Below are 13,123 nucleotides of genomic sequence, written 5' to 3' on the forward strand. Positions count from 1 at the left end.
CTATCCCACAATTTTTTAAAAGACACTTTAAAAAAATACATATCCTTTTGATTAGGCAGTATGAATGTAAACTTTTAGGGATAAAATCAGATTTCTACCTCTAAAATTTAATTTAATTACACATATATTTAAAATGAAATTTAGAAATACTACTTTTCCACTATTTATTGTAAAAAGTTTGTGCAAACTCTTCAACTTACACCTTTGGTATTGTGTCAACACTGGAATGAGTTACCTAACACAGTTTCCTAGTTCACCTCCTCCTCTCTTCCATCTAAATTGTATGAGATATTGTAGTTTTTAAATCTGTGTATAGTGCTGTCCTAGCCACAAGTAAAATTAGAGCAAAAATTTTTCCCTTCACTTTTGTTGTTGACATATATTTATGATCTCATAACCTAAGTATGGACTGAATTGCTTTTTTCCAGAAGTGATCATTGAGGGAATTCCCTGGTGGTCCAGTGGTTAGGACTCTGCACTTCCACTGCCAAGGGCCTGGGTTCAGTCCCTAGTTGGGGAACTAAGATCCCACAAGTTGCGCGGCAGGGCCAAAAAATAAAAAAATAAAGGCACCTCTTCCCTTAAACAAACAAAAAAACAACCTATCATTGAAAGATTGCTTGACAGTGACATCTGCCACATGCAGTTGTGTGTGCAGTTGTGTAGTACCCCAAGGAATAATTACTAAATCTTCTCATTTTATTTGCTCCCCGCCCGCCCCCACCGTCACGTCTCCCTAGCAATTGTGTCAGATTGTCTCTTAAACAGTTGTTGGTTCAGGGTAACATGCTTTCTTCAGACAGTACTTTGTATTTTTTCAAAATAAAATAACTTATAAATCATTCTGTAATCTGAGACTTTGTAAGGTTCAAATATAAGACAACTTCCTCTTGTAAGGACAGTGTTTGGTATTGAAAAACTTTACTTATATATGGGCATATACAGTGAATTTCAAATCCATCCGCTCCTCCATTCCCATTACTGATCTAAATCATCTGTCACCTGGACAGTGGCCCTCACTTTTTTTTTTTTTTAATGTACTCGTTACATACATTTGTCACCAACGCATCACAAGGAAGTCACAAAAAGTAGGCTTAGTTTAGTTCACAATATAGATCCTGTGAAAACACATTTCTCATTTGCTCTGCAGTTTACAATACCTATAAAAATTTAAAGCAGTTAAACAACATTTGAGATTACACTGGTATAAAATTGTAATTCACACTTCAGAAACTTGTGAAATAAAAGGCCATGATGGAGAAAGAGTAAGAAATTTGTAGAATTACCAAACTGTCACAGTACCATTTTCCTTTATAAAAGCATCTCAGTAAAACAAAATAAAAACTATGGAAAACACAAAAGTCAAATCAGAGATTTTGGTTTAGTACTTTCCCTGACTCTCTTGTTTTTAAAAAAATCAAAGTAAGGCTGGTTCAAAACTGACCCATAAGGTCTTGCCTCCTCCATATGCTGCCATGAGGAATACATTTAAGGCAAGAGGCTATACACACAAATGGTCCCAGGGCTTTATTCAGATGCCAGTTTGCTTGTGGTACCACCACAGGGTTATCTGACCCACTGCTGCCCTCTGCACATGGGCTTAAAGAGCTGTCAACGTTTTCTCTTGGCCTGCCATGATACAACACATGAGACTAAATACCAAATGAAGACAAAAGATTATGGTTATTAATAAATATTACAATTATAGGTGGATTTGGACACTAGGTACACCAATTCATGGTAATAACACAGAAACAAACACTTTTATGTTTTAAAAATCTTACATAAACAAGGGTTGAGGGCAAGTCATTTTAAAGTTTTAAATCTCAGATGTTAAAAAACAAACAAACAAACAAACAAAAACCTTAAAAAAAATCTAATTCATTAGATCCCAATAAAACAAAGTAGAAAAAGTGATACGTTGATTCTCGGAATTAGATGAGCATGCTAAGTGAAAAAAGTTGTTGTCTCCTTGTTCCGTAAAATTGGCCCCTACAATGTTTCTACTTGATCATCTCATTGCATACACAGTATATTTGCAAGTGATCAAGCACTTCATTAAAAAAGCATATAATCAAATTAAGGATAAAAGGTTTGTTAGAATCTAAAAAATTATTTTTTACTTCAAATGTACCAGGTTACTTGCTGGGCTTCTACTATAAGGGCACTAAGGAGTATGGATCATACTTTCTAGTCAAATGTAGGAAAATATTTTGCACAGCCATGTTTTTACAGTCATTCTCAGAGCATCTCAAAGATAGGTTGCAAATTACTGCTGTATGTCTCCCTCTTGAAATCTCAATTGCAGACCAGTGGCCAACATTTCAAAAGCTAATAATCATGCACTGTCTTAAAACTGAGGGGTGGAATGATGGCTCTAACCACCAAAATAACTGCTGCAAGTTATTTAATTTAGTAATATAAGCACCTCATTGCACAGGTGGGGAAAGTGAGGCACAAATAGGTGTTTCTTCTGTCTTTTGCTTTTTTTAAAGAGAACTCTTGATGCTAGGTAACTTTGGGATATAATGGATTCAAGGTTTGCATGGAATGTTATACTTAACTCACATGTCCTGTTTGCATCACAACACCTTAGTCTAACCTCTTGCAAACTCTTTAAAGCGTGGACCTGGCAAATGCCACTGATCACCTGCCTTCTCTGACCAGGTGAAAAAGGCTAGCCAATGCTTGAGCAAAAAAAAAAAAGAATACCACATATTGTTGTATTATATGTAATTAGCAAGGTTCAATTATGAAAATATTCCATAACTGAATTTCTATAACTCTCAAACATTCCACAAAATTCTCTAAGAACCTGTGGGAGAGAAGAGTACCTGGCAATCCTCTCTTAAACAGAAATTTACCGATTCGTTGCATTACTGTTGATGATCTGAAGTTAAATGTATATGATTTCTAAAAATAAAAGTACTAAACTATTAAATAAAACTGAAAGGATCATCCAAGTTCCTAGATAATACCAAAATATTTATCTAGGATTACTAAAGAAATCATAGCACTTTGGTACCCTTTTCAGAAAAAAATCTCAAAACTTATAACACAAGCATGTGGCATTTCACACTGTACTGAGTAACAGTAAATGGAGGTGTAACCACTGTAACTTCTCCACTAACTTTGTGTTTTGAAATATCGTGTCTGCCCTAGCACCTACCATTCCAGTTCCACAGGGTATTTTCCAGTCAGACAAGCTGTACAATGATCGTTCTTTTCAAAACATTCCAGACCATTCCCATTTTCTTGAACCATAACATCTTCCTTTGTACAATGACCGTTCTTTTCAAAACATTCCAGACCATTTCCATTTTCTTGAACCACAATATCTTGCCTTTTCACTTTCTGTTTTTTAAATGTTATCCCTTCTTGTACAGATGGAACCAGTCCTTCTACTGACAGATACACAGCACTGTTTGCTCCTAGATGATCTGAGATATGCTCAAATTCTGGTTTATTGGCAATAAGCTCTTCTTTTGTTGGTATGTTTATTCCCATGAAGCATGGATATCTAATTGGTGGTGAAGCTACGCGAATGTGTACCTCTTTTGCACCAGATTCTTTGAGCAATTTGATTGTGGGTGAAATGGTATTGCCTCTCACAATTGAATCATCTACAAGAACAATTCTTTTGCCTTTAAAGTTGTCTGACAATACTCCAAATTTTTTCACAACACCAAGTTGTCTTAACCTCATGTTTGGCTGAATGAATGTTCTTCCTACATACCGGTTTTTACATAGCACCTCCACATACGGAAGCCCACACTTTGCTGCGTAACCAAGGGCAGCAGGCGTAGCAGATTCCGGGACAGTGCTAAGTAAATCCGCATCCACAGGGGCTTCAATTGCCAGCTGCAGACCACAACGGTATCTTACTGTGTAAACCATTTGGTCTTCAAATATACTATCTGGTCTTGCAAAATAAACATATTCAAAGATACAGAAAGCCATTGGGTTTCCTTCAGACCTTGGTATAATATCAAGAGTTTGGAAATTATGTCTGGATATTTCCACAATTTCTCCAGGCAAGATTTCACGGTAATATCTTGCACCAATAGATAAAAAGCTACAAGATTCTGAAGACACCACCCATCCTTCTGTCTCTGAAGATTTTTTTTTTCTTTGTCATTTATATCAGATACAGGAATAAGACGACCAATGCACAGAGGACGATTTCCATAATGATCTCGTACCGCATAAATCACATCTCTGTGCATTATAGTCAGAGAGTATGCCGTGGGTGCTTCCTTCATTAAGTTTTTAATCCTTGCCACCCAGTCTGGGGTGTCATCTTGTTCCTGAGGAGAGGTATACGCCAGTAACTGGGTGATCATTTCGCTATCAGAACTTGTTGACAGACCAATACCGTGACGCAGAAGCTTTTTCCTTAAGCGAGCAGCATTTACCAATTCGCCATTATGTGCCACAGTTATTTTCCCATGAAGTGTTTCAGCAACAAAGGGCGGGCAATTTTCTAATTCACAGTTTCCTGTAGTGGCGTACCTCGTGTGTCCAATTCCAAGATTTGAAGTATATAATTTCTTCAAATTGTCTTCAGTAAAGACGTGATTTATAAGACCCATTCCCTTGTGTGTTTTGAATGTTGGTATCGAATTCCCATCACTGGTCACAATACCAGCACTCTCCTGACCCTGGTGCTGCAGCCCCACGAGTCCCAGAGTGATCACATGCGGCACATCTAGCTGCGTGGGCCACTCTCCTGAGGCGATGCATCCGAACATGCCACATTCCTCTCGGATCCCCAACTCCTCCAGCTCCATGTCGCCGCCGAAAGCACGTGAAGGGACCCGCCGCTGCGGAAGGGGTCTAAGCACCAACCAGTTGTTCATTCGGCCTGTAAGCCTCAGAAGCTCGGGCCAGCTGCAGCCGCTTCCTAACCAGCGGCTCGACCCGGCCCTCACATTTTAACTACATGCCCATAGCTATTCTTGGCTCCCTCCTCTGTTTATTCTACACACAGAGATGTTAACTTTTTAATATGCCAGTCTAATTTTGTTACCTTGCTTAAACTCATTAATGCTCTTTCTTGACTACTTTTCCTATTTACCTGGGTACCACTTACTGTTACCATTAGCGCATAAACTCTCCAGCTTGATGTAGAGGCATATAGCCTCTGTTTAGTTTTTCTGATGTCCGAGGAGGTGTAGGGGGTTAGTGCCAAAGGCAGCTACTTTTGGGGAGTTTTGTCACTATTTCTGTCTGAACGCGTCTATCTCCTCTCCTAGGGATTGGGAACAGCAACTTATATACCTTTTGTTTTGTAGATCAACATATACATTCAACATGTATCAATATTTTGTACTCAGAGTCTGCAAAATGTGCTATGCTTATGAGCTAGGGTGTTGTATGTCAGCTTCGGGCATTTTCTCAGTGTAGTCTAAATTGTTTTGTATTCTTTGGAGTTGATATTTGATGGACAGAGTTTAACTCTTTTTTTCCTTCTATTTTTGATTATTTCTCCTCATTTTGTTCTGTACTAGAGAGCCTTTTGTAAAAGTGACTTATATTGTCATGTTGCCCAGAAGACTCCCTTTCAGTTCTTAAACCTAAATTCAGACTATCAAGCTAGTAAGGCCATTTGGTACCCTTGATTGTGGTTCTTACTTTGCAGTTTCTTAGTTCTCACTAATTGATATTGGAATTTATAGAAATTCCCATTGTCTTTTGAAATAGATTCTTTCCTTGCTATTGGTTTAGTTTAGGGGTACAGATTCCTTCCTTCTTCCTACCCTCCCTCCCTCCCTCCCTCCCTCCCTCCCTCCCTTCCTCCCTTCCTTCCTTCCTTCCTTCCTTCCATCTCACCCTTCCTCCCTCCCATCCCTCTTTCTTTCCTGCCCTCCCTCTTTTTTTTTTCTTTTTTGCTGGTATTCTTTTGTTTGTTAAGACCCTTTAATGGGAAATGGGAGACTGGAGATCTTCTGACACTTTCATTTAAGTTGACATTTTCTGAAACGTCCTGATTCACTCAGACTTATAGTTGAGGTGAGTGGGGGGGGGGAGGGAATGGTTTTTAGTGGAGGAATCTGAATAGGGGGATATACATAGAAATGGCCATTTATCTCTAAAAATGTTTCTTTGAAATTTTGACATTTTTTGTAAGGATGATAAAGAAATCCTTTTAAATATGTTCCTGATGAAACACAGAGATTAGAAATGAAGATGGGAAATAACAAATTATTTTTTAACGAATGTTGACTCTCCCTGGAGTCAGATCAGTTTTGATGTGTAATATAGTTTTTAGGACCTTTAAACTATCTACTTTGGAAAATTTCTAAGGCTTGGGATAAATTTCTATTTTTAAAAGATATCAGAGAAAAAGAAGCTATTAAATTCCTTTTTTAATAGTGGTTAATTATATCAGCCTACTGCCTGAACCTAGAAGTTGAGATTGTTTACATAATGATGCATCTTAAAATGCAGTCTGAATTCTGTAATAGTCATTTTTTTTTCCACTCAGACTTCTAATCAAGCACATCTGTATTCCCTTTCAGCTATCTTTTTATTAGCTGCTACAATGAAATATCAGTAACAGATCTTCTACCTCAAGTCCTGGACATTCTGCTGAAGCATATAACTTTGATTTGCAGAAAACCCAGTTTTCTGTTTTCAGGGAAAATGACAAGGCACAATAGAGGGCTTTGTACCCTCTTGTCAAAAGGATGAAGCATTAATACTATGATTCAGATTTCCGTGTGCCATCCAGCACTGGTTATCTGGCATTCTGACAGGTTTGCTAATGATTCCTGATGTGAGTGCCACAAAGAAAAAATTGTAAATAGACTCAGGATAGCATTTTAGAAAAACTGTTTTTAAGAACTAAATCTACATGATCCCATCAAGTAAAAGCTTTGAAAAGAAAAAGACCCACTTTTGATGATTTCTTATTTTTTCTACTGTTTTCTGCTAGGAAGGTTCATCTTACTTTGCTGTTTCTGATGCATGACTTTTAAAGGGAAAATTGTGGTGATTTTGTTGTGTCTTTTCTAGAATTGTGATTTTCATCTTACTTTTCAAATGTAGATTTGAATATTCTATAGCTTATTTATCAATTGAGAGTTTCAGTTAAAAGCAAAATGGTTGGAATTTAACCTCGGTATGGGGAAAATACTACTTATTAAAAACAAATGATTAAAGGAAAACCTAGACAAATAGTATCAGCTTTTACATAGAACTTTTGCAAGTTTTTTGTCATAATGCTTCACTGGGTCAGGCTTCCTTTTCCACGAATGACCTTTGAAGGGCAAAGTTTTTGAAAATGTGGTTTCTAGTTTTTAAAAGTTTTTTCTCATTATAGTAATAGATGATCACTGTAGAAAATTTGAAAGTACAAAAACCATGAAGATAAAAGTTTTTTTAAATCACCCAATAATTATACCTGCAATAATGTTTTAAGTATTGCTAATGTTTAAGTATGAGTTTTTGTATGACCCTTACATTTTAAAAATTTGCATATCCTCAGGTATGTTACAATTTGGGGGTCACACTGAATATTCTGTTTTGTGACCTGCTCTTTTCACTTAAAATACCTTATGAGCGTTTGACCACATTGTTATAATCAAAACTTACTTTTAACAGTGCTGGTTAATGAAGGGATTTCTGTGAGGATTATAGTAAACGTGTTTGTCGGAGATGAATTCCATTTAAAACTGTCAGTATAGCAATCACATTATCAAGTATCATTTTGGTGTGTTTAAGAGAGTGTTTACTCAGAGCTGTGCTAGGTATTTTGGAGGGTAGATACAGAGATGAACGAAACATAGTTCGTGGCTTCACACAGGCTTAAGATCCAGTGAGGGAGGCCAACACGTACCCCATTGTTTGTAGTAATAACGAGCGGGGAGGAGAGATGAAAACAGAAGTTCCTTAATGTGGACTTCAGAGTTCTGCCTGGGTGTTGGCTTCAAAGAGCAGGTGAACAGGTGGTCAATGTGCAGGCCTTTTGCCCTAACGGTATTTATGTGTATACAACACTGTGGGTCTCCAGGTGGAGTAGACACAAAACTGAAACCAGCAGGGGAAAGAGTTGGGTGTGGAGGTTAGAGGGTAGGGCAGGGTGTTAGCAGGACTGGGGTAGTTGCCTCAGAAGTAAGAACAGATATAGATACAACAGCATTCTCTGGGCCACCAACTTTTTATAATATTTATAACTTGGATTCCTGGCCATGCATCAGGTTTTTTTAGAGAAGTGATCGTTACTTGCAAATACATTCTACACAGAAATACTTGCTTTATTTAAGCAAATAAAAACCATAAAAAACTTTCAAAAAAAAGTATACAGCATGATAATGGGTTTTGTTTGCACATAATTTGAATATAATGAAGCAATTTCAATGCTGCATTAATATTGAATTCTACATGTAGTAAACAGTGTTAGGCTTTTAGGGATGGGTATATTTAGTTTGGTGTAGTTCAGGGATTTTTCAGATTACCTAAACCAAAGAGTTCTTACTTTAGCTATGCTTCCAGTTCTTCTGATGGTAAATGCATTAAAAATAATAATCAAGGAAGGGAGGGAAGGAAGAAAGGACGGAGAGAAAGGAGGGAGGGAGAAAACATTTCTAGGGTGTGCTGGGAAAGGACCAGATGTGCAGCAGCAGACTTGGCCTTAAACTGCCAGTGATGTAGGACCCAGGGCGGTAGATGAAATCTGACCAATGTGTTTATGATAGCTGCTTCCAGGAATCAGTGGAGAATGGACACTCATTTTAATATGTACTACTCCCTAATTTGTAATAGAGACAAGGAATGTGACCTCCAGCAGACAAAGACAAATACTGTATCTTCTCATTTACATGTGGAATGTAATAGAGATAGAAATAGAAACTCATATTCTCATAGAAATAAAGAGCAGAATGGTGCATTTTCTTCAGGGGCTAGGTGTGGGGGAAATGGGGAAATGTTGGTCAAAGGGTACAAACATACAGCTCTAAGGTGGATGAGTTCTGGGGTTTTAATGTACAGCGTGATGACTGTCATACCAGATTATATACATGAAAGATGTTAGAGTAGATCGTAAGTGCTATCTCCACACATACATAAAATGGTAATTATGTGAAAGGATGGGGTTACAAACTGACCTTAACTATGGTAATTGTTTAACAATATATACATGTATCAAATCGTTGCATGCATAGCTTAAACTTTTGTGTATATTTTATGTCAATAATATCTTAAAAGCCTGAGGGGGAAAAAAAAAAAAGAACGTGACCTCTGTTAGTAGGAGACTTTCTCCTGACTGGTGAGGTGGCAGCAGGATTCTGCGGAAGACAGCAACACCGCTTGATCGCTTCAGTCTGTGTTTCTTCACACTGTAAATCAGAAGAATACTGAAAACTGGCCAGTTTTAAACACTAAGTGGCTCAAGAGATTCCAGAAGATTTAGTGCTTTTCAAATTTGGGACAGAATAAGAATTTAGTTATATAAATTATTTAAAAAATTCATTAGGTTCCACTTGCCTATAATGAGAGTGGAACACTTAAAGAGTTATGTTGATAGGGGTTGTCTAAGTTTATAACCTTGAATATCCTCTTACACCTTGAAAATCCTCTTACAGATAAAAGACTGAATAGAAATAACAAGGTGGCATTTGAACACAAATATGAAATATAGATGTGACCAGTAAGAATATATCCATAGTTGCTAGCTTATAGCAATTATGAAGGTCTTTGGTGTCATACCTGAGTTAGTTGAAGTTCTTTTAAATTATTGTCACAAGGTTCTACTCAACCCACTGGCCCTTGGAACTCTTGTCTCAGCTTGTGTGAACTCTTCCTCACTTCCTAAGAACCAGCTATACTGGATTTCTCTCAGTTCCTGTCAGCACTGTGTTCTTTCCCACCTCAAGTAAGTGCCTTCGCATGTACCACTCCCTCTACCAATCCCCCCACCTTTTTTTTTTTTTGTCTAGTTGGCTTCTATTTATCCTTCAGGTTTCAGCTCCAGTGTGATTACTCACTGACGGCTCCCTAGGCTCCCTAGACTTAGGATCCAGATTATAGATTCCCACAGTGCTCTATGCTTCTCTTTCATAATGCTCTCGAGTTTGAAATTTCTTTCTCAGTGTTCATCTTCCCTGTGAGACTTTTAGTTCAGTTGGGTGCACTCTCATTCACTGCTTTACCCGCAAAAGCCTACTATTCAGGACTCAGTAAATCTTTTTTTACACGATAGACGTAACTTTCATAGAAGGGTGGGCTCTTATGAAAGATGGTGTTCTAAGCTTGTTTTCTTGTAAGCTTAAGCAAGAGAAGAAATTCATGGAAAGGAGGGAGGGAAGGAGGGAAGAAGGGAGGGAGGTATTCTAGCACAGTGCTTATAGTGCAGGTTCTGGAGCCAGATTAACTGGGTTCAGATCCCAGGTCTGCTACTTTCAGTGATACAACCTTGGCCGAGTTACTTAACCTCTCTGTACCTCAGCTCCTTACCTATAAAATGGGAATAATAATATCTACCTTAAAGCTTTCCATGAGAAATGAGTGAAAACATATAGCATATATGTACAATATAATAATTATTATTATAAAATAGCAGTCCTAGTCATCAGTGTTCTGATGAACAGAATTTGAGGAATTGGCATAAAAGCTGTAATTAAAACTTACTTTTAAAGACGTAGAGCTTGCTGTGTCAATGAAGAATTTACTGTAGCATTTTGACAGAGTCCAAATAAAGTTAATTTCATCGTTTAAGAAACAGTTTAAAATAAAGTTTTATATAGGGCTTCCCTGGTGGCGCAGTGGTTGAGAGTCCACCTGCCGATGCAGGGGACACGGGTTCGTGTCCCGGTCCGGGAAGATCCCACATGCCGTGGAGTGGCTGAGCCCGTGAGCCATGGCTGCTGAGCCTGCACGTCCGGAGCCTGTGCTCCGCAACGGGAGAGGCCACAACAGTGAGAGGCCTGCGTACCGCAAAAAAAAAAAAAAAAAAAAAAAAATATATATATATATATATATAGTTTTGTATATACAAAGAATACTGTATCAGTTAAGTGAGCATTCTAAAATTTCCTGCATTAGATGATGTAGAGGGTGAAATGAACAATTAAAGATACAAAATTAAGCTGACTCATTTGTTCTGTGTGCTAGATCCTGGCACTAAATCTGTAAAAACAAACCATGACCTTGGTCCTAAGATAGCTGACAAACTTTTATGTTTAACAACTGTATAAGATATTTTAAATAACTTTTGTGCCACAGAATATATTTTACTTTGAAATGTGTAGATACTGATTATCTAGAAAAGCCTTGTTCAAATACCATTTACAGTTTCACAAACAAGTGGACTGCAGTTTGGTTTATTTTGTCTTAGGGAACTCCTGCCTTGAACCAAGGAGCCAGTTTGGAGTTAAGCTCATGTATATCTTTTTCACTAGTTTCATGGAGCTCAGGATGTAGAGGAAGCAATAAAATGCAATGCTCTTCTGAGTCTATGTCTAACGGGAAATGACTAGTTAGTAACATCAGTTGTGTTGAACTAGTTAGATTGAACAGTTTGCTGGGGAACTTCACCAGGCTATTTACAGTCATCATAGTAAGGAAGAAAAGTGGGACGTGATTATGCCCGTACTTTGCCTTTGAGGAAAACAGATTTTTTTTTTTTAAGTTTATGACATCTGTAGGTGTGGTTCCAAGACTAGAGATTTCTAAAAGAAAAGTTATGTGATGAAATTCTTATGGGTACAAAGAATGTTCTGAGCAGCTCAGGATTTTTAAAAGATGTATGTGATTGATAATTGGATGGAACGCAATCACATTTGTACAGTGCTAAGTAGACTGTAAAAAATAAACATTGAAGAATTTCCTTTACTATCGGCCAAAGCTCAGAAGGAGTTTAGATACTTCATAGAGCTCAAAGAGCTTTTAAGGTTGTGTTTGAAGCAAGAGCAGTGAGAAGGAAGAGGTAGACTTACTGTGAGAAGACGTTATTGGTAGCAGTTTACAGGCAGAAATCAGTTCTGTACCATTCTTACTTTGCTTCCATAGTCTAGAACTGGAAGAATTACTTTTCCAACAGTAAAAGATAAAACAAACAACCTCAAATGAGGGAAATTAAATTTTAAAAAGATGAGATCATAAGAGTATTATTCACTTTAAATGAAATTAAGTTTTCAAGACTCAGTTGAATTGCCCCCCAGGAGTTAAAGGGACTCTCAGGTATGATCTCAGGGTTATTGTCAATATTCTTTGTGAAATCGTGGAGAATGGGGGAAGTACCAGGAGACTGAGGCAAGACAAATGTCGCAGTTTCCAAAAAGGCATAGATTGAGAAAAACACAAATCCACTTCCCTAAGTTTAAACTGCGACATTGGAAGAGATTGTAAAAGATAAAACTAATAAAATATTGAAAGTGTTTAGGAAAGAAAGGGGTGGTCTCCATGAATCAACGTGAATGTATAAGAACAAGACATGCCAAACTGACCTTATGTTTTTCTTCTTTTCAATTGTATAATTACTACTGGATTAGACAATAGTAAAGACATGTCATATCTTGACTTTGGCAAGTGGTTGACAAAGTCTCCTAGACTACCCTTACAGAAAAGACAATGAAATGTTGGCAATTGGGTTGGTTTACAGCTGCTTGCATGACCACACCTATGCCAGCATGCCACAGTGTTTACCTAAATAATAACCAGTGATTCTATATACTGATTCCTTAAAGAGAAATGGTAGTGAATATTAATTGGCATACACTCAGAAAGCATGAATTTGAGTTATGAGTTCTTTTGACTGAGGATTTGTATATTGAAACTTGAGTGCCTGGATTTATTCATATGATTGAGATTTCAGTTATAGACTTTTCCCCTCCTGAGCTGTGTATGTAAGATTTACAGATCTCTTTTTAAGTTTCATAAATCAACTCGATTTATAAATCACTTAAAAGTCAAAGAATAATCTTAACACTTAAAAGCAAAGGCTGGCTGGGTAAGAATGCAATTATGAAGAATCTTTTTTCTTATTTGTTTAACAACTGCATTAACCCCAAGTAGATGTTTTCATACTCTTGAAATGTCAAGTTTCTGTGAAACCCTCCTTAAACAAAAGCTGGAAGTTCATATACAATTTAATAATATAGAGAATCTCAGCGGTGTCTCTGTG

The 13,123-nt window shown here is 37.3% G+C and overlaps 1 protein-coding gene and 1 pseudogene across 5 annotated transcripts in view; one reads left to right on the forward strand and one right to left on the reverse strand.

Moving 5' to 3' along the window:
* The window catches only part of MAGI3 (membrane associated guanylate kinase, WW and PDZ domain containing 3), a 271,906-nt gene that overhangs the window by 153,537 nt on the left and 105,246 nt on the right, over positions 1–13,123 (forward strand). The window lies entirely within an intron of this gene.
* LOC137219164 (amidophosphoribosyltransferase pseudogene) lies at positions 2,849–4,909 on the reverse strand (annotated as a pseudogene).

Source organism: Pseudorca crassidens, chromosome 2 (genome assembly GCF_039906515.1).
Source record: "Pseudorca crassidens isolate mPseCra1 chromosome 2, mPseCra1.hap1, whole genome shotgun sequence".
NCBI lineage: Eukaryota > Metazoa > Chordata > Mammalia > Artiodactyla > Delphinidae > Pseudorca > Pseudorca crassidens.